The sequence below is a fragment of the Thalassophryne amazonica genome, chromosome 19, assembly GCF_902500255.1.
Source record: "Thalassophryne amazonica chromosome 19, fThaAma1.1, whole genome shotgun sequence".
Taxonomy (NCBI): Eukaryota; Metazoa; Chordata; class Actinopteri; order Batrachoidiformes; family Batrachoididae; genus Thalassophryne; species Thalassophryne amazonica.
The window spans coordinates 64161392-64185423 of record NC_047121.1 but is presented as its reverse complement, the minus strand read 5'-3'; the positions used below and the strand labels follow the sequence as shown (position 1 = coordinate 64185423).

General features: G+C 41.6%; 1 protein-coding gene and 1 long non-coding RNA gene across 5 annotated transcripts in view; both read left to right on the top strand.

Annotated features, from left to right (window-relative positions):
• The window catches only part of esrrb (estrogen-related receptor beta), a 215168-nt gene that overhangs the window by 17414 nt on the left and 173722 nt on the right, over positions 1–24032 (top strand). The gene's annotated exons all lie outside the window — the stretch shown is intronic.
• LOC117500772 lies at positions 9381–22708 on the top strand. Its single transcript, XR_004557843.1, has 4 exons — positions 9381–9997; positions 10836–10948; positions 11073–11191; positions 22495–22708. It is a non-coding gene; the product is annotated as an uncharacterized LOC117500772 (long non-coding RNA).

Sequence of the window (24032 nt, the reverse complement as noted above, 5' to 3'; positions counted from 1 at the left end):
TGTTTCCTCAGCAGCTAAACGTGTGCACATATATGCCTCGATCAGTAGAATGTTGATATTGTCCGTGTAGCCGTGCATTTATAGCGATTACACTGTATAAAATGTGACATTTATTTCGCAATGTATAATTATAGCTACATTACATGAGGATTTAGGTCTGAGGCATTAAATTAATACTTTCAATTTTGTGATGGTGGCAGTAGATATGTCTCTCTAATTTTCGCTATTGTATTTTATCATTTCATTTACAAGGTTTTAAATATAGCTCCCTGATATCAGGGTTCTTAGGCAGCTATCCACATTTGATATGTAGGACAAACAGCATCTTATCTCATGAGCTGTTATCTTTATATTTAATAGCAGTGAAGGCATGCTTAATTGCTTTGCAAATGATCTAAAGAGGATTATTTTTGCGCCTTCCGTAGGAAGCGTGCACCGTGTCAATGTGTAGCTGTTTTCACATGTGATGCTCTGGATAATGTCCGGAGAGGTAACTTGCCGGTTGGTCTGCTCCCAGTTCATCTACTTCCCATTTGGCCTACTCCCAGTTCGTCTATTTGCCATTTGGTCTCCTCCCATTTCGTCTACTCTCAGAAATGTAGAGTCATGCCATTTTGTCTATTCTCGTATTTTCCTGTTTTTTTTTCTTAATTATTTACAAGATTTTGAATTATAAGAGGTTGTAATGATTAGATAAACCAAAAATACCCCCAATTTTCAGAAGATTTTTTTCCAGCATTTTTATTTAGGGTTAGGGTTAGCCTGGAGTTTCTTTTGTATTTGTATCAGTTGCTATATTTAAAGACAAAAATAAGTAATTGATATTACTCTTTTAGTTTATTTAGAAAGCTTGATTTTAGTATATTGTAGAAATTAATTTCCTTAATTTCATGCAAAAAATAAAAACTAACAACTAAAAGTTTAATTTTAAGTTTCATTTGCATAAAAATCCAAAACAAAATGGGAGTAGACTAAATGGGATTTATGTGCTTTCCTAAGAGTAGACAAAATGGGAGTAGACCAACCGGGTACCTAGCTGTAGACGAACTGGGAATTTTAGAGTAGACAAAATGGGAGTAGGCCAACTGGGAATCTAGCTGTAGACGAACTGGGAATTTTAGAGTAGACCAAATGGGAGTAGACCAACTGGGTACCTAGCTGTAGACGAACTGGGAATTTTAGAGTAGACCAAATGGGAGTAGACCAACCGGGTACCTAGCTGTAGATGAACTGGGAATTTTAGAGTAGACCAAATGGGAGTAGACCAACCGGGTACCTAGCTGTAGATGAACTGGGAATTTTAGAGTAGACCAAATGGGAGTAGGCCAACTGGGAACCTAGCTGTAGACAAACTGGGAATTTTAGAGTAGACCAAATGGGAGTAGGCCAACTGGGAACCTAGCTGTAGATGAACTGGGAATTTTAGAGTAGACCAAATGGGAGTAGGCCAACTGGGAACCTAGCTGTAGTAGAACTGGCAATTTTAGAGTAGACCAAATGGGAGAAGGCCAACTGTGAACCTAGCTGTAGATGAACTGGGAATTTTAGAGTAGACAAAATGGGAGTTGACCAACCGTCTGGAGAATCCAGTTCAGATAACGCCCTGGAGTTGCCCTTTTTCACGTTTAAACACACACAACAGCAGACTGTCTGAGCCAAACGTCCTCACCCACTGTGAATATTGCAGGAGGCAAAACATTACCAGTTCAGTTTCTTGAATTTGTCTGACGATTTTCACACCAACAACCAACAACAGGCAGACAAATATTCCTGTCACAGTTTAAAGTAGGGTTTGCTAATGATTACTCCTCAGTTTACCTGCACACATTTCTTTGGTTTTGTCCTCATGTGTTTCAGCATCCCTCTCACTGAGTTCTCCACCAGAATGTCTTGCACCCTTGCTACACCTTCTCACATTTATTTTTCCTAGTGTCTGTGGAGATTCTCAGTTGTCCAGGTCTTGGTGTTCAAGTAGGTTGAGAGCCTGTCCACATGGAGATGAGGTTAAATGTATGTGCAAAAGTTTTGTTTCGTATCTGCGTTTCAGAGCCTCTTTTTGAAAACCAGTCCCAAAGTGGATACATCTCAAAACTCCGGCTTTGCGTTTTCTAGTGTACAACCAATATACGACTTTTGTGAAACAGTGATGTTATAGTTCCAACTTTCTAACCTCAGCCGTCACCTTGGCCTCAAGACGTTACAGCTTTTTCTGTCGGGTGTCTCACATACTGCACTGTAAACCCAAACAAGTTAGCAGAACTTAAAAATACTGAGGTAATCAGTTGCCACAATATTTTTGAGTTCATAAACTTAAAGTTAATTGTTCCCAGAACTTAAACATTTTGATTATATGCTACTTGTGCCTCATGATTACAATTAAATTAAAGTGTTCATTAAGTAAAAGTAGTCCCTTCAGCTGCTCCCTTGCTTTTCACTCAGGGTTGCTACAGCAGATCTGAGGTGGATCTGCATGCTGAGCTGACAACTTTTACACCGGATGCCCCTCCTGACGCAACTCCACATTACATAGAGAAATGTGGCAGGGGTGGGGTTTGAACCATGAACCTTCTGCACCAAAACCAAGCGCACTAACCACTTGGCCACCACCCCTGCTAAAGTGTTCACTAAGTCAACTCAAATATTTCCATATATAATTAATTATTTTAAGTTGTGCTTAAGTTATACTTTGAAGTTTTGCTTACTTAATATACAATTAGTTCAAATCAGTAAAAAATTCTGAGTTCAATTTACTCAAAAAGCAAGACCATGTTACATAAGTAAGTCAAACATTTTCTTGAAACTTTGAGTTTACACTAATTAATCCTTTTAATTATTTTGAACATTTGGGTTTAGAGTGTGCGCCTGAAATGCGTACTTTATATCGGCGTATTTGGATTAACACAGTTCCCAGTCAACATTCTCTAGTAGTTTCGTCAGTTTATAATCCAATGTGACTCGAAACAGAAGCTCAACTTCATATGCTCCACGTCTTTCTTCTCCTTTTTTTATGGGAGTGTTACAGCACCACCACCGGTGTACGCAGATATTTCTTGAAATAGTGCCATGTTTACAGAACACTTTTCAAAACCGACAAAGAAAAAGATCGTATAGGGAAAGGTTTGTTTCCATGTGAACAAGGCATCAGTCACGTCAACTGGGCTTGTTTAGTTCCTTGAAGACCTTTCGCTCTTCATCCAGAAAAGCTGCATCCGTGAGATCAGTCAAACGAGTCTTTTACATTCTAGTTACCTTTTCCATTTTACCCTGTCACTGTCAGCTCACATTAGAAAATGCTGTTAAAAACCATTGGTCTGGAGTTGACGTGAAGTTTGAGCTTCTCACTGCTTGTTCTTTAAAAATCTAATTTTATTTTAGGTGTAGGAACTTGTGTACTGTATATTATATATTTAGTTTTTGTACACACACATTTATACATCTGGTGTATGGTCATGGTTGAATGTATGCAACTTATTTCTTATTTTTGGGTTTTATTTATGACATATTTGTGTTTTCAAAGTGCTTTAATTAAGGTATTGTAAAGATTTCTGTCTGTGGATTCTAATCTAGTGATTATCAAACATGCTGGAAAAAATATGTATGACCTTTCACCAAACTTATTTTTTAAATCCTCATTATTACCGAAACTAATAAAACGCATGAGAGGGCTGACACGTACTTTTTAAACTATATGTGACTTAATATTAGGACTTGTTTGACTTCATTATGAACTCACTTATGCCAGTTGATCCACAAATATTTTATGGATCAATGTGAGCTTTTTATCAAATCTCTATCCACGTTGGCAGTGGAGGTATGATGGTAAACATGTTTGTTTGTTTGGCTGTGTTTTGATTGATCTTTGACCAATCTCTTCCAAAATTTTTATCTAACTCAAGTAATATTCCCACTATATTTGGTGAAAAAACGTCCAGTCGTATTTGTGAACATCAGCTGCATCTTTTTTCCAAGTCTTCAACTAAAAAAAGACAAAAGCATTTGTGTATTGATAGAAAATCTGTAGGCAATCTATTTTTTGCCTGTTAATTCAGACCTTTTAAGACTGGCATGCTTGCTTGAGGACTAATGTAATTGTTTTCTGTCAAGTTTCTCCTTGATGTAAGTTTGTCTTCTTTTCTGAATCCATTGTGAGCTGGAGTTTGACTTGTAGCATCAGAATCGTCCTGTACTCGTCCTTCCAGCCATGTACACATAAGAACCACCGTGCTTTTAATTCCCCCGTGTAAAGTGTTTATAATAAAACTTGCAGTAATTCTAAACTGACTGTGCAGTAAATGAGTTTCAGTGATGATGACTGTGTGAAACGTATCCAAACCAGTAAATGTGCCAAAAGCATTTTTAATTAAAAGTCACATTGTGCAAAATTGTGTTTTTCTCATGTTTTACGATGACACATAGTTTGATTTTTATGAGAAACATCTGTAAAGTCCAATAACTCCTTATCTGCATGTAGAAATGTCCAATATTTTACATAGAGTAGCCATGAAGACAGTAAAGACAATGACAATCTAACATTTGACCTCAGTGAATTTGACTTTTCACCCAGATTATTGACCTCTGGTTGACCTTGGCAGGGCAATTCTGGAATCCACTTATATGTTTGCCACATTTGGCATCTTTGTTTTAAAATTAGAACTTTTCCTGTTCTGGCAAAGAATGTCTAAAATATTGCACTGACAAAGTACAAGATTACATTTTTCATTATTAAAATAAACATCTTTTCTTCTTTTTAGTGAAATACAGTAATATATGGAGCTAATTTCATCATTAAATGAAGAAACTCTTTGTTCTGCTTGAATAAATCAGCTGTTAAGCCAACCCACTAAATTACCTCAGGTATTCATTAAATTATGACAAAAATCATGAATGTGCATATGTTATGATACATTTCAACTTGAGATACTTTTAAAATTCAAACTGCAAACAATTATTGATTTATAGATATTTACACATAATATATGTTAATTGCAAAGACGGCTTCTTTGCAGGTCAGTTTCTATTATCACGTGCAACTCTTTCTATCTTGTATTTTTTTTTCTCTCACTGAATATAAATGTTGGTAAGGTCAAGAAAAGCCACTCTGGGCTGATGGAGGTTATCAATTAATCCTCCTCCCTGTTAATTTTGTGATGTGAACGCTGACACTGGCGCTGGTCAGTTTCATTGCTGGTCCACACTTACAAATCACATCATCAGCCGTCTGAGCTCCCACGGCCACCTCTTGCCCACCAGATTGATGGTAAAAGGGAGAAAAAGAAAAAATCAATGGTATGCGTCACGTTTGGCATCGCCTTTTCTATACGTTACCTCACTTGGGGGAAATTGAAAGCAGAGTTTGAACAGACTGACAAACGTGAGCCGAGTGAAGTCTCTCAAGACGGCAAAGTGACCGATTCAATCTGCTTCTTTACTTGCAGGCTGTGATCTTCTCGATTTGTACTACTTAGTGCAAACATTCACTCCGGACCGCTGGAAAAGATTAATCTGGGCAAATGTTGGTTCAGCTTCTAATAAATGGCGCTTTGTCTCCAAACTGACTTGGAAGCGTCTGCGTAGGTGACCCTTTGAGTAACAGTAGTCACTTTCCTTCTTCTCCATCACTTCATCCTCATCATCACTGTGAGAACTGTGAACCAATGTTTCCCTTCAGATCTTGCTGTGAAGTTTTTTTTCTCTCTCACTCCCTCTCGCTGACATGCACCCCCCTCCTCCACCACCCTAATGGGAAATTCAAATATCACATATCGGTTGAATGCAGTATTCACTTAGAGAGAGATAACACTCCAGTCTCATGTATCCAGTTTAGAAGTGACGCAGCCACCAGATCCTGAAACCAGATCTGACTGTGTATAAATTCTACGTCGGGCGTGTGAGCTACTTTTATTGGGGTACACATCAGTCCTCTTGTGTGTTTGAGGGAGATTCTAGGGTATCTGTGCACACCCCCAAGGGTATCTTACACCGGCGCCATTCCTTTTCATTTCTGCTGGCATTGTAATCACAACCTTACGAGCTTCAGCGGGTGAAGTACGCAGAAAGTTGTGTTTCCTGACAGCCAATAAAATCCTTATAATCTCCCTGATTCAAGCAACCCATTTAGAAAAAGAAAAAAAACACTAACTAGAGCTATCACTCAGACCGCCCCCTTTCCTTTTTTTAATGCCCTTTTTTTTAAATTTAATATATAGCCCATGAAAAATGAGAGACTCCTGCTTCTCCGTGTAGATATTTTGTTGCCGATGATGCGAGACCATTTTCCATCACAGCTTTGTTTCCAGCGGGTGAGCGGATAATCTTTTACAGCGGAGGGAGGGAGGGCAGCGCTCCCATCAATCTTCATGGCTATAGCCTCCACATGGTTGTGTTTCCTCAACACAACGTTTCCTCGGCACCGCAGCAGCGGTACGCTGAGGGTCAAGCACCAGCCAGGGTTTGTGTTCACACCTCCAAACCGGAACTGAGGAACTGGACCCTCCGTATCCAGCACACAGTTGCGGTGCCTCATTGTTATTGCACTGTCCGCGCACTGATCCAAACACATCATTCTCCATGTACATCTCCAAGGGCATCTGGCGCAAAACCTTTGCTAAAATCAACTCGCAGATCCATGCAGGTTCTGCTGTGGTGATGTTGACGAAAAACAGGAGATTCAGGTTTTAATGACTCGACTACAACACTGGTAATGACCAAAAACAACCAAATTTACTCACGACATCGATTACTGCTAAAGTAAATCTCAGAATTATTCGGTAACCTCAAGCTTCTAATAACGCCAGTGAAACTTTTCGTTAAACTGAAACAAACACCTGCTTTGACATTTGACCTCTAATAAAATGTCCAGTCACTGAACCACAGCGTCTACCAACCATATTTTTGGACTTACTTCATTCAGGATCTTTCACGTTTCTGTTCGAGTCAGTTGAATATTTTTTTCCTGAGAATAACCAGGAACGGGACAGCACAGTGGATTAGTGGTTAGCACAGATGCCTCACAGTGAGAAGGTCCCAGGTTTGCTTCCTGCCTGGTCCTTTCTGTGTGGACTTTCACGTTCTTCCTGTGTTTGTGTGGGTTCCCTCTGGGTGGTTCGGCTTCCTCCCCTTTTCCGAAGACATGCAGGTTTGGTGAATCAAAAACTTTAAATTGCCCGTAGGTGGGAGTCTCTATGTGGCCATGTGATGGAGTGGTGAACTGTTCACGGTCTACGCCACCTATTGCCTAATGACCACTGCAGTAGGCTCCAGCTCCCCGTGACTGGAATAAGTGAGTATATAAAATAAATGAATGAATATCCAGAAATGTTACACTTAGAGAACAGGTGTCTCTGTGGCATATGAGTTGGACTAAGAACCTATAGACCAGTGTTCGATTCCAAGTGTGTCTGCTTCAGGCTTTCTCTCCATGGACAAGTCCCTTCATCTGCATTGTCCCAGTCCACCTAGCTGTAGATGGTGCTGTCCTTGAGGGGGGACTTGTGTCCTGTCATGGTGTCATCCGCTTTACGCTTCTGTTTCCATGGGTAAGCACCGGTTGAAGGACCGGCATAGGTCTTACTCTTTTGGATGACCTCAATTAAATGTAAAGAATCTATTCATGGTTATGCCAAATGTATGTTCCCAGAGAATACTTTAGCTGTTTCTACTGCATACAGAAAGTGACAAGTTTTGTAAAGCCAAAGATCTGAGTTATAGTGGTAAAATCTGGTCCAGACAGCCTCTTTAGAGGGACCCCTAGTGGCTCCATGCAAGCGTACCGGCGGGCAGGAGTGCTGCTGCCGCTCTGCCCTGACAATTGCTCCTCCCCTGGAAATGATGCCGTTGTATTGACAATAATGTGAAGTGGCAGAATCGATGGGTAAAATTCTCCCAGAGCTTCCAGTCACACACAGGGAGCTGTGGAAGCGCTCACCTGTCATCCCTGCAGCACCAGGATTAGAGCCTGTGACAGCACCGGCAGCATGAATAGAAAGATGCTGCTAGTCGTCATCGTCGCTGACAGGCGGGAAATGGTTCCTGTGCGCACGCCTTTGTTATTTGCATGTATCATTACCAGGTTAGAGCCGAGTGCAGTGCTGTTTCCTGCAATGTTATTTATTTATATTGAGAACTACCTAATGACAAGAAAAAAAAAACACGAACTAAAGTTAATGAGAGTGTCCCTCTTAGAAAAATAGATCTGTTCCACAATTTAATAGCATTTATTCTGGGCCAGTGCCAAACTTTCTCCAACTTTCCTGAAAATTACTTTGACAGTCCAACAGACATGGATGAAATCCTTAAAACAGGGTTTCATGAGATGTTGAAGAGTTTGATGAGCTAGTTTTTCTTTAAGAATCTACCTACTTGTAAGGATTTAAATTGGCATTCACCTTAGGCTTGGGAGTGTGCAGTTTGTGTGAGCTAACACTTTGAGCATGGATGCAGTTTGTGCATGACTGCAGTTTGTGTTTACCATTAGTTTGCATCTAGCAGCAGTTTGTACATGGCAGCAGTTTGTGCACAGTAGCACTTTGTGCATGGCAGCAGTTTGTGCACAGTAGCACTTTGTGCATGGCAACAGTTTGTACACAGTAGCACTGTGTGCATGGCAACAGTTTGTACATGGCAGCAGTTTGTGCACCGTAGTAGTTTGTGCATGGCAATAGTTTGTGCACAGTAACAGTTGTGCTCAGCAGCAGTTTCTACATGGCAATGGTTTGTCCGCAGTAGCATTTTGTGCATGGCAACAGTTCATTGTTTGCAGTAGCATTTTGTGCATGGCAACAGTTCATTGTGTGCAGTAGCATTTTGTGCATGGCAACAGTTCATTGTTTGCAGTAGCATTATGTGCATGGCAACAGTTCATTGTTTGCAGTAGCATTTTGTGCATGGCAACAGTTCATTGTTTGCAGTAGCATTTTGTGCATGGCAACAGTTCATTGTGTGCAGTAGCATTTTGTGCATGGCAACAGTTCATTGTGTGCAGTATCATTTTGTGCATGGCAACAGTTCATTGTGGGCAGTACCAGTTTGTACATGGCAACAGTTTGTGCAGTAGCAGTTTGTGCATGGCAATGGTTTGTGTGTAGTAACAGTTTGTACATGTCAGCAGTTTGTACACAGTAGCACTTTGTGCATGGCAACAGTTTGGGCACAGTAGCAATTTGTGTATGTCAGCAGTTTGTACATGGCAAGGGTTTGTGCACAGTAGTAGTTTGTGCACAGTAGCAGTTTGTATATGGCAACAGTTTGTGTGCAGTCGCAGTCTGTGCACAACAGCACTTTGCGTGCAGTTGCAGTTTGTGCGCTGCAGCACTTTCTCCATGGCTGCACTTTGTATGTGGCAGCACTTTGTGCAGCAGTGTATGGAGGTCGGGTGTCCTGACAGTAGGGAAACTCCATATTCTCTAATTGATCGACAAAAGATGTGCATGAAAAGACGTTAAAGCAAAATGAAGTCATAACAGTGGATTGAGACATTTATTAAGTCGGACCAAAGAGCCCCAGAAACGTTGAAATTGTTTATTGATTTTTGTGTTTTGGCTGGCTGCGCAGGAGTCATCAGTGGTGCTGCTGCCACAGGACTGCTGTGCAGACGGAGGCACTGACTTCCTCCTACAGAAGGTAAATTTAGCTGCTGTAATACAAAGCCCTCGTTGGAACTGTTGCTCCGCCATTTCTATGAATCCTGATTTTATAATCTGTCAGTCAGACCGAGTGGCCCATTCGTACCACCAGACAGGTCACGGCAGGTGTGATGGCTGATAGTTACACAAAAAAAAGGTTATTTGACTTTTAGAGTCTGATAGTTTTCCCATATTGATTTTACTGCACTTCCATTTCTGTTTGTTTGTTTTTCCCTGGATGCAAAAATGTTGCAAATAGCACAAATAAATATACAGTATTAGTCTGTACATCTGGATTAATGCAGCTCTCTTCAAGTCATTGACCAGGTCCTCCCGTGCAGTTCTGGGCTTTCTCAGAATCATCCTTACGCCACGAGGTGAGATCTTGCACAGAGCCCCAGACCTAGTAAGACTGACAGTCATGTGTTTCTTCCATTTTTTTAATAATTGCGTTAACAATTGCTGCCTTCTCACCAAGCTGCTTGCCTGTTGTCCTGTAGTCCATCCCAGCCTTGTGCAGGTCTATAAGTTTGTCCTTGGTGTCCTCTTTGGTGTTAGCCATGGTGGACAGGTTTGAATTTGATTGAGTATGTGCACAGGTGTCTTTAATACAGCTAATGAGTTCAAAAAGGTGCAATTAATACAGATAAAGAGTGCAGAATAGGAGGGCTTCTTAAAGAAAAACAGGTCTGTGAGAGCCAGAATTCTTGCTGGTTGGTAGGTGTTCAAATACTTATTTCATGCATTAAAATGCAAATTAATTATTTAAAAATCATGCAAATAATTTAAGTTTTTTTTTTTCCTTTTAGATTCTGTCTTTCACAGTTGTACCTACGATAAAAATTACAGACCTCTCCATTCTTTGTAGGTGGAAAAACTTGCAAAATCGACATTGGATCAAATACTTATTTGCCTCACTGTATGTTTAGCACATTATTAGCCTACGCACTGTACATGAAACTGGTAGAGCTTGCCCATTCATTTTAAAGTATTTAAAAAATATATTTGATCAATTTCAGTTCTGCTCTGTAATTTTAAGGAGGGCTTCATAGCATTTCCGCTGCAGATACATGCCCATGCGTGTGTGTGTGCAATCAAAGGCACCCTGAGCAGTGCCGCTGAGTGTTAGGTAGAGTTCAACCATACTGGTGACATCAATCTGCCTGTTCTTTATTAGACGGAGCAGTGAGGTGTAACTGACTGCATTGTCCACAGATGGACTGGGGCCCGGAGCACACAGGACCCTGGTCAGCCACCCTGACAATACAATCAATAACCGCGCACTCATTACAGGAGCGCTGCCTACCTTCTCCTGCAGTCCTACGCTGGTGAGCCTCAAATCCCCAACCCTTGCTTTGAATCTGCCGGCGCCGTTCACCATCTTTTTTCTTTTTCTCTATCTCCAGGTATGTGCTCTAACATTATCACCTCCATATTCTCAAATTCTCTCAGGTGTTGAAACAGGAAGATCTCGATAGATGTCCCAGATCTAGTATTCAGGCTGCTACAGTGGTCCAGTCGGATTTTAGTGGATGATGGTGATCCGGTATAGAGCCCGGGGCCTATAAATGGTAATGCCCTCCACTTGCCTTGCTCATAAAGCATAATGAAAGGAGGTTATAAATCCTACCAATTAGCTGCGTCCATCAGTCGCCTTAATTGGAGTGTCGTGACTGGCTAGGGGATGACCTTGTGTGCCAGAAAACCAAGACAGACGAGGGGGCCGCGGGGGAGGACGGCTTGGCTGTGGAGGACACAGGCTTCTTTAAATCAGCTGTATCCAAGAGTCCCTTCTTTAAAGGATAAATTCAGGGTTTTGTTTTTTTTTACACTTATCAGCCTAAAACATTGTTCGCAATCAAGCTTCTGATTGCTGAAGTCACCTCTGACGACTGCTTTATTTGCATAAAATCCCTTTTTGAAAAATTAGACAGGAAATAATGACAGTGAACGAGGCGGCCGGGGAGTTAATAGTCCACTGTATGTTCAAAATAGCAAATCTGTTATGTAACTGTCAACACGTTAGCGATATGACTGAATCTGTAAAAATACACTGAGCTAACTGTATTGTTAGCCTTGCTGCAAAGCGGAAAAGAGGCATTGTAATGGCTACATGTCTGTTTGTCTGTAAACGGAGATATCTTCAATGCACAAAGAGAATTTTAAATCCAACTTGGTGGGTAATCTCAGTGGACATATCCCTTGCTACACAGGTCATGTCAGTGTTGTAGGTCAAAGGTCAAAGTTGAATCAGAGGCTATTGTCTAATGTCTCCAGGGATATCTTCAAAATGCAAAGAGCTATTTCAGTCCAACTTTGTGGGTAAACTTAGTGGACCATCCTCTCACAGTACGTCATTGTCAGGGCCCGTGGTCCTCTTTTAAATTATATTAATATCCATATCTCAGGAACTAGATGAGATATTGAAATGTGGTTTTCTGCATAAATTTCAGCTCTCTTGGGGCTCAAAAAGGATCCTATGACATCATGATGTAGTCAAGCGCAGTCAAAAACTTAACTGTTGGCTGCCAGGCATTGTAGTTGTCTGAATGCTTTGTTTTCTAATATACTGAATTATATCAACCTTGAACATTTGTTCTCGCTTCCATGCCACTGCTTTTGGTTTCACCACTTGGATCCCATGGCATACCAAAACCAGATGAGGTCTTTGAACTGTTATCCTTGCTTTGGGTCTGTTTCTCCAAGGTAGAAGGTCACATATGTTCCCCAAAGAGCATGTACTTCTAACACTTCTAACACAAGTTTTCTGAGGCAACCATGAAACTGTGCGCTTTGTTGTGACTTTGAGAAATTAAAGCCCTATGTTGATGATCTATAGTATAGGGCATTTAGAGTAAGTCCAGCCCCACTTTTGTGCTTGCACAGCATGTCATAGTACAAGGTAACGGAGTTGTATTTAGTCAGTTACTCATGGGTGTGTTTTAGGCTTGACAAGAAGTAAAACAATCAGTCACTTGATTCACCCAGTGCACTTCTGTTTGGACAGTACACTCAACTGAGAGGTTTTCTGTCCATTTGACATGTGCATACAACCTGCCAAAGTGCACTAATGAAGAGGAGACACCAAAGCTGCCTGAGGTGAAGCAGTAAAGTTTTCTATTAGTGTTTACTTTTATTTCATTTAAATATTGTTTTCAATTCCGTTTTATTGTGTGTGCAAGCAGAGTGTATAATATATTCTAGAAGACATACCTTACTGAATTTTCATGTGTTTTGTGTCCCCCTATGTTATGGACATCTAAATTTTACTCCGTGTGAACACCAGAAATGCACTGAGCTCTACTTTGGACCAAGCTTTTAGTGCTTTCTGCTTCCTTACAATCGCAATCTGCCGTCACATGTTGGTGCCTTCATTCCGCAGTGATGGTGTTTTCGAGGTTTTGAAGCTGATCACTGATCACAGGCGATCAGGAGGCACTGCTCATCCTTTAGTGCAGCGTTTGTTCTTTCCTTCCCTCAGTAGAACAGGTGCATCTGTGCGCTGTCTTCCTGTGGGCGTGGCCACCACGCCTTCCCTCTCAACACCTCAGTCTGACCCTTTCTGTACCCACTCAAACCTGAGACCTCGGCTTCCATTCTGGCTGCTAACATCCAATATCTGCTGATGGTGTGGGGAAACCCTGCAGCCGTCTGTCCGCATTGGGACACCGATGAGTCCTCGCACTCTCTCTCTCTCTGTGGGATTAAACAGTGAGGACCAGTTTACCAACAGCTGTCAGCGAGAGCCGCAGACAGGTGTTTCCGTTTTCTCTTACCGTACAGAGATAGTTCAGTCATCAAGCTTTGAACTGCAGATAAGAGAGGAAGCAGATGATCCATGGGGCGGGTGTATCTGGGGCCAGGGCGATGGAGTGAAAGGACAGTACAGACAGATGGGGTCCAGGAGAGGACCAGGAAAGACATAAACAGAGAGTGATGCTACTACTCTGTTTAGACTGCAATCCGCCAATTGTGCAGCTAGTTTAGTGTTGGAAATCATGACCTCGTGAGCTTTGCCATGTTCTCTGCAAAAGGTACCAAGTGAATAATTAGATCACAGTAACTCAGAAACAATAAATGCTGTCATCTTCTAAGTCTCCGTATAAACGGGACACATAATGAGAATAAGATGATTAAAAATTGGTTATCGCTGATGCAACAGGTAAAAAGAAAAAGCAGTCAAAATGTGTTTAATGTAACATCTGCTGTATTCACCTGTCTGGTGAAGCCAATGTGGTTGGAGTTAGATGTAGCTTGAAATAAGTTTGTCAGTTTGTTTAATTTCCAAAGCCAAGACCACTGCTGCTTGTTCATATCAACAACACTGATCATTTGATGGACAAGAATTCACTTTTAGATTTAAAGTTGGATTTTTTACATTAAAAATATAAATTACGAACATATATCCAAACATACTTTACCGTCGTTTTCTCACACGACATTTCCAAACTGGCATTTCGTAACTATGCGGACGTAGACGTTCCCCTTACTGTGAACAATCTGAAGTATTTCTGTTAGTTGTGGTTAAGTTGAGGTTGAATGTAATTTTAGTGAAACAAACGACTCCAAAAGTTGCTTTTTTCTAATGTTCTTACATCCCGTCCTTCCCGATTCTGCTCTGATAACTCTCTGCTCTGATAACTCTCTGCTCCTCCTCGCCTTGCCTTTTATGAATGCAAAACGATGGACGAGAGGAAATTAATTTCCAATAAATCCTCGACAGAGCAGCTTTTGTCTTTGACTTGGGCACGTGGATTCTGTGGACCTGCCAGGTGTTGCGCTACGGACTCGTCCTGGCCCCCGTGCTCTGTGGCGGGGTGCACGATGAAAGGCCTCGGGTGGCACATCAAAGCAGCCATTGAGATCGAGCCACGAGCAGGACAGAGAGACACTTGTGCGGACTGACGAAATCTGACACCCTCTGACAGAAGCCCACTCTAGGCCACGCTGACAAACGTGTTCCCGGGAGATCAGCTGGCATCTCATTCACATCCACTGACTCGCTGCCTGCTGACTCCCATTTTTGTCTGTAGAAACAAACGGGCTGAAATATTAAAGATTTCAAAAACTATTCATTATTATGGCTATGATTTATGATGAGTAACAATACAAAGTTCTTCTTAGTGCCAGTTACAGAATCTTTACAGAGCGTCTCTGTGTGTGGCGTCATATGCGAGTGAGGTTTAAAATCTACTCCCCCCCCCCCCCCCATGAGCAAGCACATTGGTGACAGCAGTAATGAAAAACTACCTCAGGTATTTTTTGATTGCAGGAAGAAACCTGAAGCAGACCAGACTGAGTGGGGTGTCCATCTGCTTTGTAATGTCAAGTCTAGGAGCATGTGCTGTGGGCATGGATGTCCCCTTGACCTTCTCCAGCCACTGGGGTCTGCAACACTGAAGCGCCTGTGTGCTGGATGATGCTCAGAGAAAACCAAATGAAGTAAAAACATGTCAAATCTGTACCAAATGGTTTTGGTCTCCATAGCTAGGGCTAGTTACCCCCTTTTTAACAACTGTAAGGGTGGGGGAGTGTGGGGAGAGATCTTTTTTTATTATTTACTTTTAATCACGCAACATTATGAATAATTAGGTACATGGTCACTTTGATGGACAGCGTCTGTTTGCCGTGTTCAGTACTGCTAGCAGTACTGCTAGCTGCTGTGGACAGACTATTTGTTCTTTCTGAGCATTTTATTGGAAATACGAGGTCTATTAGAAAACTAACCGGCAGTTTTATAAAAAAAAAAAAAAAACTATATGGATTTGAATCACGTGCGATTACACCAGACATGCTTGAACCCTCGTGCGCATGCGTGAGTTTTTTCATGCGTGTCAGTGACGTCATTCGCCTTTGGGCAGGCTTTGAGTGAGCACTGGTCCAGCTCTCTGGGCTGAAATCCTTTGTCTGAGACGCTGCTGGAGACGGCGCGCGTTGCTTTATCAAAATTTTTCCAGGACCTGTGAGGGATATCCGAGTGGACACTATTCGAGAAATTCAGCTGGTTCTCGGTGAAAAGTTTAACGGCTGATGAAAGATTGTGGAGTTTCTTTCGCTTTAAGGACAGCTCACAAAGCGGATCTGCGCGGCGCGGTCGGCGGTGGCGTCCGTCTGGCTCTTTCGAGCTGAAAACATCCTAATTTAAGGCTCTGTTCACCCAGGTCGTCGTCAGAGAACAGAGAAGTTTCAGAAGAAGTCGGCATGAGGAGTTTATGCGGACATTCCACTGTTAAAGGAGATTTTGTAATGAAAGAACGTGCGGGCAAATTCACCGAGTCGGTTCCGTGACGACGACGCAAATCCGTCTGCGCCGCGACAGGAAAAACACCTCCATGTTGAAAACCATTTGTAAAATTCAGGCGGCTTTTGATGGCTTTGAACAAGTGAGTATCTGAGAAATTGTTTAACAGCTGGGCATGTTCCAACTTGCCTGTTAAGGTTTCCAACGGAGGTTTTTTTTCCTGTCGCGACCCCCCGCCGTCGGGTCCGGCCCGACATGTGAATCTGCCCGCACGTTCTTTCATTACAAAATCTCCTTTAACAGTGGAATGTCCGCATAAACTCCTCATGCCGACCTCTTCTGAAACTTCTCTGTTCTCTGACGACGACCTGGGTGAACAGAGCCTGAAATGTGGAAGTTTTCAACTTGAAACAGCGAGACGCCGCCGCCTCTGAGCGCAGATCGCCGTCAGTCGCCGTGGGCCGTCCTTAAAGCGACACTATCAGACCAAAATCTCTCATCAGCCGTTAAAATTTTTACCGAAAACCAGCTGAATTTATCGAATGGTGTCCACTCAGTTGTGCCTTAGAGTTTTTGAAAGATTTTGATCAAACAAAGCAGCAGTCTCTGAGCCATTCCTAAACTGAAATGAAAAAATCGACGAGAGGGTGGACGACTCCTCACTCAAAGCCTGCCCACAAGCGAATGTTGTAACCAACAGGCGTGAAAAAACTCTCGCATGCCCACGAGGGTTCAAGCATGTCTGATGTAATCACACGTGATTCAAATCCATATAGTTTTTGAAAAAAATAATAAGGTCGGATACTTTTCTAACAGACCTCGTACCTGAGATAATATGGCTTGCTGTGTGGTAAACTGTAGTAACGGACACCCAGAGAAGTCTAGTATTTCCATCCAGTGAAAGTTTTATATTATTTAATTTCCATGTTAGCATTGATAGCACTGTTAGCTTGATGAAATTAACTCCACTTTTATTCCACAGATACTGAGGCAATAAGCTGCTTATAATTTTTATATTTAAATCCCACAGGATTCCGGTTTAGCTTTAACGTCTTTCACTTTTGAAAACGTCAAGTCCAAACAGACGGATAAAGTATTCATACATTAAGGTCTTGGAAATAAAGCAAAATTGTAAAATGTATGTTTTGGATGTTCAAATGGTAATGCTGCTAATACTGCTAATGCACTTCAGATCTGCTTCAGAGTTGAGGATCTTTATCAGGATGATCTTATTAACCAAGCAGCTCCTGAATGTCATTCCCACACAGATAAAAAAAAAAGGAAGTGTGTTTTAATGAAGTGTAATATAATTTTAAATGTGAGTCTGTCTCAAATTAGCAGCAGCCGGGTCGTGACGGCGCCACTGCTTTCATCGGTGACCTCAAACAAGCCTCACCTGTCAGGCAGTAAAAGAGCACGCAGGGCTTTCAATTACCACTAGTGGACATGTCCATGTCCAACATGACGAGACGTAATAATAAACACGGAGACAAACACGTAACACTGATCAAATAACAGGGTGCAACAATACTTCAAACTCTGTCTGCCCCTTTGTTTATTAAGAGTTGCAATAGAACCACAGATAAACACATTTCAAAATATGATTTGTCTGTTTTCTAGTTCATTCTGATCATTGTATTGATCGATTGCCAATATCAAATATTGGTTTTTGGAGATTTTGCTCTGGCTTGGCCTACTCTGGCAGTTATAAGATGCTATATGTCATGGGTCCAGGTCAGGTCTGGGTGCGTGCACTGGCAGGTTGTCTTATCCAACACAATGTGGAACTGGTTGGCACCCATCTAGACAAACTGTCCATCCATAACTCTGGAAAGTAACCATCGATCTGCTGCAGGTGCAACGTAGGTATCCCATTGGCCTTCTCCAGCCACTGGGGGCCTTGACGCTGGATCATGCCTAGAGAAAAGCACCACATGGCCCAAATGTCAAAGCTGACGTTCCCTGACAAAGTGATACTCCTTATCTGAGTCTCTGTAATGGGTTATAGCTTGAAAATTACCAAAAAGACCACTGATTAGCCTCTACCAAGGTCCATAACATCCTCTCTTATAATTTGAAAGTTCCTGAGGTGCACTGGGGTTGGTCCTTATCCCCTGATACTGTAGCCTAAACCAGATGAGAGTCCATGATGCTTTCTGGATGGGGCACCAATCTGTCATGGGTCACTTTCCCATTTAAAACTGGGTGGACTGGGAAAATGCAGATGAATGTCTTGTCCAAGGATACAGGCAGGTGGCATGACCAGGAATCGAATCCAAGTCTACATATTGATAACCCAACTCTGATCCTACTGAGGTCTACCTTGTCTGTACTGTTTTATAATGTGAAAAATAAGAATGTTTTAATTCAAGCAAAATCTAAACATTAAATCAGAATCACCACCTAAATGACAAATCAACTGTGATAAAAAAGAATGTTAAACCCAACATGTTGGTGAAAACCTTCTCAGTTGAGGAACATGCATTACTTAATATGTTTTCTGTACAGGACCGACCACAACCAAATAGTTCACCTTTAAAAGGTGTGACCTTAAATAATAAAAGATGCTTGTCTTGACACTACGGTTGATGTTGCTTGGTAATATACTGCAGCGGAAGGGCAGAGCAGTTGTCTGCGTTCTGCACCTTCACCAGCCGTTCAGCCTGAAGTCTATAAATCCCAGCGCGGCGAGCAATCCAGGAGCTGAAATAGTCTACGACCAGCTCACCGGACACCGGTATTACCTGCGCTCATACTATACGCCATGTGAGCCTCCAGATACTTGTCTTTGTTAGGGTGTTTATGCTTGTGCATGAGCAGTTCAACCTTTGCGCTTGGCGGTACTTCGATTAGCTTGTAGTTTCCACCCGTAATCTCTTGCGACTCGCCTTCTCAGTCACTCCACCGCCCCCCATCCCGCCACATGCCACCAGGCTGTGCATATACAAATCACTACGGCCTTGTTAACATAGTTTAGTGAAGATGTCAGCTTTACGAGGGCTGGGATCCTTACTATGTGCGGCAGGGACAGCAGAGGAGGAGTAAACCCACAAGAGGAGTACGGCGGGGTACAGAAGCCATACACCATAAATTTTGGTGTGAGGTATATGGAAGTTGTGAAGTGACAGGCCCGGACCTCTCTGGAATACTGTGAACCCTCACTGTGATTTAACAGGGACACAGCAGCATACAGAAATGGACGCTCCGTTTGTCTGTCAGTTAGTGCATAGCCCAGAAAACCATATGTGACTTATTGATTCCGCAAGGTGGAACTAAGTTTAACAATGCATTTTGATTCCCTATATGTCTGTGGAAGTAAAAATAGGGTGATGGACCTTTGTGTTACCCAGGTCAGGTAGGTAATCTTAGACGTCAATGTCATTCCAATAGCATGTATCAGTATAGCTCAAGTAACAAAATAATGTAAACATGTTGAAGTGTCGTGCAAGAAGCTTCCTGAATAGTATTGTTTCAAAAAGACATAGTGTAAATTGAAACAATCCCCAAGTGAGGTCTGGGAGTATGGGCTGGAGCCACTTGTTGTTGCATCCATCACACCGCGGACAGACAGCTGGTCCATCCGTACCTCTTCAGTGTCATAGCCAGGAGAAACATGGCATCCCCTTGGGTATCTCCAGTTGCTGGAGATCTCAATATGGAAGGATAAAATGTTGTAGCTGTTGCTTTTTCACAAATCAAGTGATTGTTGTTATCTGACTCTCCCTAAGTAACCACTGGTTTGACACAAAGCCATTCCAGCTGTCCACAAGGATCCTCAGAAAAGACCTAGTACCAAAGACATCCAGTCGTCGCCTTAGGCCAATGGTTAGCGTCAAAGTCTCACAACCATACAGGAAGCACCAGGACCTTAAAGACTTAGTCCTTCATTGTCCTACAGAGATGTTGGCATAACCAAACACCCCTGTCCCAGGTGTCTCCCAGGCGTAAAGCCTGAGAACCCAGAGATATGGATGTAAGTGAAATTCTACAAGTTCAACACTTCCATCACATGGAGATACAACTCTGATGGCCAAGTCCAGTAAGTAATGGAAACCTGGATGTTACTCTTGATCCAGGAAAAATGAAAACCTGGACACTCCAATTCGTCACTGCGATCAGATCGCAACTTCGTCCATAATCGTAATCACCATTTGTGCTTTTCCAACGAGCAGCTGTTAAAAAGATTAATAATATTAAAAGCTGTTTTTTAAAAAACCTTTCCCATGAATTCTACTATATATATATATATATATATATTCTACTGTACTCGTATAATTTTATTTTTTATTAAAATTGTTACTTACGTACTTACTGAAAAATGTATGTGGAATGTGTTTGTTTAGTGATAACTTAAGCCTTCATGTCCAGTTTGGAGCTAAATGAAATACACAAAAATAAAGATTTATTAAGGTTGAATGTATGATAATATTTTACTTTGTACCAACTGTCAGAAAACTGTTTAAAATTTCAGGAAAATGAGTTTGCTTCAGGTTGAGACATTCTCAGGTTCATCAGTGACAATAAAAAACACTGATATTTAGGCGAGATGTGGTTTTGGAGGAGGATGGAAAAGATCAGCTGGAGAGAGCACGTGAGAAATGAAGAAGTACTGAAGAGAGTTGGAGAAAAGAGAAGCCTAAAAGTTACAATCTGGAAGAGGAAAGCGCGATGGATTGGCCACATCATGAGATCAGAAGGAATGTTAAGAACAGTGCTGGAGGGGAGAGCAGATGGAAAGAGAGGGAGAGGAAGGAAGAGGTTGGCAATGCTGGACAACATACCAGAAGGGCGTGGCTGTCACATCATAAAGGAGATGGCGATGGATCGAGAGAGATGGTGTGCGGTTGTGCATGCTGGACCTGCCCAAGAGCAGACCACCTAAGAGAGAGATTTAGGCAGACAAAGGACTTCATGTTGGATGTTTGAAAGTTGTTATTTCAGGAACACCATGAGGCAGTTCCTGGGATTATCTCATGTGATGTCGCTAAATATGTAACTGTGGAAGGATTTGGGATTACTGAAAATGCTGAACAACAAAAGACTATTTGTAGAGACTTGATCTTTTCACTTTGATCCAGATTTTGTGATTGATCTATACGAACTTTGATTACTGATTGCTTTGATCCCACAATCAGGATCACTAATTTGTTCAGCAATCAAGATAAAATATCAGGATCTGCTTTGTAATCCTGGTTACTTTGATCCTATAATCAGGATTGCTGATTTATTCAGCAATCTTAATCAAAGGTCATGCTCCAGTCTTTGATTCAGATTCATTTGATCCTGTATTCAGGATAACAGACAGACCAACAAAGAGTTATGGAAAAATTTCTGAGATGTCAGGGATGACAGCCATCAGGAGTTATTAAGGTCAAAAGTCAGATGTCAGGATCTTTGCTTAAAATCAAATGTCAAGATCACAGGTGAGCTATCATGATCAAAGTCAATGATCAGGATCAAAGGTCAGATATCAGGATTGTCGCTTAGGATGAAATATTAAGACAATAAATGAGCAATCAGGATCAGGATCAAAGATCAGCAAATAGAAACAAAGTTGAGTGATCAAGATCAAAGGCCAGATATCAGGATTGTCATTGAGGATCACAAATAAGATCAGCAGTCCTAAACAAAGGTGACTAATCAGGATAACTGATCAGTTTCAGGGTCAAAAATCAGCTACAAAGATAGTCACTTAGGATCAAAGATTAGGTCAGTAATTTGGATCAAAGGTCAGTGATCAGGATCTGATGATGCTACAGCCACAATAAAAAGGAAGATGCAAGTAAAATGTCAACAGAGACGTGACTGGATGTCTGCTGGCAGAGGCGTGCACTCTGAATTCTCTATATACTTTATAGCTCACGTAAGACGGCTCATTTGATCAAGGCTGCAGGAAAAGTACATTCTCTGATTTTTGGTGCATGTGTGTTTGGTTGCTGGCATCATCATATTGTTAATCTCATTTCCCAATAATTGAAAATGAAAAGCAGCTCTGAGTTTATCAGGCAGATAAATGGGCGGCCCTTCCTCGCTGAAGATCTAATATGTCATGTGTCAAGGCAGTGCTTTACCTGCCGCCAGTTAATAACCGCGGCGAAGGGACTTATGATTTAGGAGAGCCGGGCTCTTTGTTTGCCTTACCAAACACCTGATGGCTTCCTTAATTAACCGCCCATAATTAGTGGCCCCCGCCATGCCAGGTAGGAGCGGTTCAGCAGAAATAGGAGGCGTTAGATGCAGGGAGGAACTCCATCAGGGTTGACCTTTTTTGGGGAATTACTCATATTAAAGATTTAATTCAGAATTCAGTGAAAACTTCATTTTTTGTTCTAATGGTGAGGTCTCTCTTGTCTCCAGTCTGGAATGGGTTCTAATCCCTGCCTGCAAGTCCTTAATGATCACCTTTATAAATTAAAGAATGCACATGCTTGATTTTTTTTTTCTTTCTTTAATCTTCCTGTCCAACAAGTTGAAGATTAGATTTTTTGTAATCACCTCTGGAATATTGGTTAAAAGGTATCCTCAAATATGCTAATTGAAATGTGTAACGTATTCTGTTCATTTTTATGGTATATTATTGCATAGGGATTACAATACAGAGTTTATTGAACAAATGTCTTTTCTTCCTCGAAGGTGAAAAACAATCTCAGCTATTCACCTGCTGGTCGGGAGACGGGTACTGCCTTTGGTGTGTGATGGATACGGACCCCGGGACAGAAAAGACAATGTAATTGTGAGTGTAGTCATCCTGATAAAGTGCCACTGAATAGATTAAGTGTAGGGTTTTGTTACACAGTAATGTTTTAAAATGTGTAATCCTGCAGGTGATTTGATGCTTGCTGAAGGACGGGTGGACCCCACAGTACTGTCCTTATTCTGCACCCCCATCTCTGTTTCAGGGAGACTGACACATTTAATCATTTAAATTGGCTTTTGATAAAAACATTCATCACCTGAAAGTCTTATTTTTTCAGTCAAAACAGATATCTATAAATTGATCTTAATTTACTACAAATGTAAAACAAAATGGCTCATTTCTCAAGTATCTGTGCTTTCAAGTTGGTATTTATTATGGGCACCTGCAGGGGCGGATCTAGCGTTGGGGGGGGGGGGCGTTGTGACTTGGTTAGGTGTGTCAAAGCATGTCCCTAGGGGTCTGGATGCATGCTTCCTCATAAAAGTTTGATAATGTATATAGTCTTTGTCCTGCACTCGAAGGCAATCTGGAGATACGGTCTCTTTAGTCATCATTTTTAACTCACAATTTTTATTTTATACACTGGAAATAGTCTGAGGATAGTGACTTCAGTCAAGTGAGCTGAACTGTGCACGGCAGAAACTAATTCTGCATGCAGCAGCGTTAATCAATGAACCTTTGTTTATACAAGACCTTTCCCATATTTTACTTTTGGTCAATATCTCGGGGGGGGGGGTACAACCCCGCCTCCCCAACCCCCTGCCTCAAAATCCACCTCTGACCTGATTCATCTTTGCAGTTGAGTTCATCTGCCAACCTAGGGTTTGATTCCAGGTGTGTCCACTTCAGGACACATGTCTGTCTTTCACACTACCTAATCTCTTTGGGTCCTGAACGGCAACCACGGGGCACTTGAAGGCCGAGAACACACGTTTCCCCTGGCTATGGCAAATCGATGCTTACTTTTGAAATTTTGGGAAGAACTGGTTGCCTGCTTGGGTCTCAGTCTACCCAGGTAGGCAAGTATATCAGTACCAGCCTTGGATTAGCTGCATTTATTTATTTATTTTTTTAATGTGGTGCTACTGCTTCATGCAACAAAAAGTAAAATTACTTAATCTATCCATTATTTATTTATAATACAACACCACATGAGCAAGCAGAAACTAGCAAGCAAATTAATGTTGTTGTACGAGGCACAAATATTGGGTAAACCTCTTGCCACCACTGAACAGATGATCATATATGAGGTAAACATGCAATGTAATTAAATGTAGGAAAACTCAGTGCATTATGTATTTATCACACAAACATTTTGTTAGCAAGCACAAGCTTACAGGTTAATTAACGTTATTGTTTGAGGCACAAAACTTGAATAAACTGCTTCTTGCTGCCACTGAACAGCTAAACGTGCATTGTAGTTAAATGTTTGAAGACTCTTTGTAAAACATTTGTAAAGGATAATAGCCTTAGC